The sequence below is a fragment of the Lethenteron reissneri genome, chromosome 63 (assembly GCF_015708825.2).
Source record: "Lethenteron reissneri isolate LAM-NWPU_2019-01 chromosome 63, ASM1570882v1, whole genome shotgun sequence".
Classification (NCBI taxonomy): domain Eukaryota; kingdom Metazoa; phylum Chordata; class Hyperoartia; order Petromyzontiformes; family Petromyzontidae; genus Lethenteron; species Lethenteron reissneri.
Genome location: NC_083841.1, coordinates 3,212,124 through 3,215,986, shown reverse-complemented (window position 1 = coordinate 3,215,986; position 3,863 = coordinate 3,212,124).

Below are 3,863 nucleotides of genomic sequence, written 5' to 3'. Positions count from 1 at the left end.
CCACATCCGCCCTCCCTTCTCCCCCCTCCTCCTCCCCTCTCCTCCTCCTCTGCCCCCTCCTCTTCCTCCGCCCTCTACCCTCCCACCTCCTCACCCCGAGGTCGCGCACTTGATGAGCGGGCCGACTGCTGCTGCTTCGACAGTGAAAATCAGCATCCCCTCCCCCTACCCCCCGACAAAACGCCTCTTCCACTTTGCCAAACCCTTCCCGTCAGCCAGCACATCGAGTGCTCGGGGCAGATCACGGAAGCTCAGCAGGGTTGTGAGCCTGGCTAATGAGTTCATGGGCAAACCGCAGTGCCTCTGCATTTGTGCTTAATGCTGCTGCTGCTTGGCCACGTTACGGTGGCGCAGGAAGGCAAATCCATTGCCGTGCCCTACTTCCTAATGGCTCAAGCGCCTTCCTAATAGCTCCAGGAGTTACCGAGTACGTAAGTGCAGCATGTTGAACTTCTTTCGCACCGCACGCAGCCAACCGCGCCAACTAAAACACAACGACAAGCTGCGCACAGCCCCAGTGGCTTGCTAATAGCTCCGAATGGCTCACCTGGGTAAGCCAGCGTAACAATAAAAAGACACAACAACAACAACCGCCATTCGCCACTAAGTGGCGGTGACGTCACCACGACGCTTGTGCCAGGCCATGTGCACCTTGAGGCCACGTGAAGTGTCGAACGCCCGCTGGCAGGAGGTCACGGGGCAGACCCAGCAGGTGCCACGGGTCGACTGACTGAGATGACCGAGATGAGTGGCTGATGCACCACCTGTGCCCCCGACTGTACCAACTTGCTGTGCTTTATCCACCCGGCGCTCCGCTCGTTGTTGTGAGCGTCGCTCCTCCGCCCTCCGTTGTTGTTGGAGGGCGACTGCCTCCAACATGCCCAGTAGCGTCCTTCACGAGCCTCCTCCACAGAGGCCGATCTTGACACCGCTGGTACCAGTCATCGGCAAGTCCACTCCGCTCCACGTCCTCCTGTACCACATCACTCCATCTCTTCTCTAGCCCGTGCCGCGACCGTTTAGCCCCATCACGCTCACACATCAATCTAAAACAACAAAACAAATATTTCGCAGGGGGCTTCCCATCATGCACCGCGCGGGGGAAAGGAACGGACGGACGGATGGTTACGCCAGAGGGCCATGCCTGGGTCACGGTCTTCGTCCAGCAGTGGAGTGGCAAGAGGCGGCCGCTTTCTCAGGACGCGGTTCTCCCCGAACGGACACCGCCTGGTCTTGCGGGACGCGCTGGGTGGCGCAGGGGTTGGCTCTGGCTGTCTGTTGTGGCCGGAGTTTATGTCGCGCTGGTGCGCGGGGTGGGAGGGAGGACAGGGCTTCGGTTTTGTTCCCACAGTTGCTTGCAAGAAACAATAAACACGACAAAAAAAACCGCACTCGCAATGTCACTATTGTGGACCGAAAACATTTTCTTGCTGTGGATTTCACACCTGATGATGATTGCTTGTGTTGCAGTCGAAACGTCGTGAGAATGTTTATTGTTTTATATTTGTATTATTTTATTATTTCCCTTCTACGTGACTTTACCGAAAGAACCAAGAATATAATATGCCCAGTGCTGAAACGTTACCTGCAAATACTCATAATAATGCCATTTTCTAGAGCGGCGTTCGTGAAAAATTGCATCCCACAACGCTGCAACATCAATCAGCCGGTCCCTTACAACACAGATGATGCAACAACACAGAACCCACACTTACTTGGCAAATCAAAAACTAAAGCTTCAATACGTAAATAGCGAGAGAAAACCAATGCACGCGATAAGACAATGATCCATCACAGAGAAATTAATTCTAATAAATAAATAAAAATCCGTTCGGTTCCCAGACACCCAAAACGTAATCCCAACATTTCGCCGGGTTTGGGAGAACCCTCACAGGAGGGGGGTGGTGGAGTGACCAAAAAGTTCAGAGCCAGTTGGACCATCAACATTAATCCCTGTTTTCCAGCGTACGCCTGCACAAATAAACCACTCGATTGGGAATCAATCACACAGGCAGAGCAGGCTGCAGCAGTGACAACATCGCCCCCCCCGCCCCCCCATCGCCTCCTGCGAAAACTTGGCAGGACCCTCCCGGCAACAAAGTCTTGAGAGTCGGGCCAGGCTTTAACCCTGGCTACGCGAAACGGCGCGATACTGAAACGAATCGATATGAAAGAAACAACGAGTGCACTGCACGGATATCGTGTTGCATTCCATGCAGCGGGGCAGGGGAAGGTTGGGTTATCGATCCCACGTGGTGCTACTGCGAGTAAGATAATATCGCGGGATTGAATTGTTATCATGAGCGTTGCTTATCTGCGTCGCTCTGGCAATTAAACTTCTTTCGCGCCGTACGTAGTCAACCGTTGCTAATCGGCGGTGCGGCGCGGGGGGTGAAGGACAACAAACGTAACACGAAAAGCAATTCAAAAAAAATTAGTTTTCACATAGTGTGGTAGTGTATAGTAGTGTAGTGTGAGTATAGTGCATAGGCTAATGTACGTTGCCAACCTTGCGAATTGGAGGCGCCGGGGGAAGTAGTCAAACTAAAACACAAAAATCAGTTCTGAAGAAATGTAGTTGAACCATCATCTTTGCATAGGCGTCCCTGAGACAGTGGTGGGAATTCGACATTGCCATGGCCGGGACCAGGTTATCCATAATAACGATAATTGTTGACTTCAATCAAATGCGTTACTCATTGTATCGGCTCCAGGGGGAAGATCGCGGTTGAGGATTTCGAAAAGTTTTTTGGTTTGGCCATGTTTGTTTGTTGTAGTACGGAGTTAGACTGATGGCCTTAATCTAAGTTGTATTGTGGTTGTTGTTGTTTGACTTGCATCCCACTGGGATTGTTGCACAGAGCGTTGGTGTATGCTGCTTTTTTTCTGGCAATGTTCCTGTTTCTTTCCTGGATTTTCTGTTTGCACTTAGTCACATAGTCACTTTAAGATGTTTTCTTGTTCATGTTTTTGTTTTTTGTTTGTTGCGGTTGCACCCGATTCAAGAGCCGAATGGCTCACAGGGCTATACCAAATAAATTAAACTGAAAACTGAAAGTATTTAAAATCACCACCTTCTGATGATCACAGAGCCAGCTATGCCATGGTAGCGAGATGTTAACTCCCTCGCCTGGTATACAAGAAGTCGTGGGTTTGATCCCGACACTGAGACCTGCTGCTGTATAGTTGGAGTTTGTGTGTCTCTCTCCCCGTGGTCGGGCTAATTTTTCTCCGGGTCCTCCGGTTTTTCCCCTCCACATTTAGAATCAACGTCGCGCGTTTAGAGTATTGGCTCACTCGTGATGACATCACATTTATACCTCTCTTTAAGAACGAAACAGGAGGATTACTCCACAAATATGTCTGTCGCCTGATTATTTATCCGGTCGTAATTGCTGGCGAAACGTCGTACTCGAATTGTAAATGTTGTAGTGGGTTTACTCTCCAATACACAACCGGTTGGTGCTGTACTTGTAACGAAATCGCCCGTTTTGCTTACGTGACAAACCTTACTAGTTGGCTGTGTCGGGTGGTGGCGGGTTTAACGACACATTTATATATTTTCTAACCCAACAACAACAAAACCTCTATCATGGAGTGTAGGGCTGTTACAAATTCCCACGCGACAATGATGACGATAACGCCAACTTCGTTGAACTATCGCTTGCGATCGCCAGGGCTCGCTTGTGAAAAAGAGCTGCGTGGTTAAAATCATAAAATCAAAAAAAGTTTACTTTCTTTTAGCTCAACACAAACAGAGGTGGCATTTTTCTTTGTTTAGTCGCGTGAACGTCCGGGACGAACGAACGACACAGTTTGGATGTGGGGCAATCCATTTGCGGGTCCGGGGGCACAGAACCCTA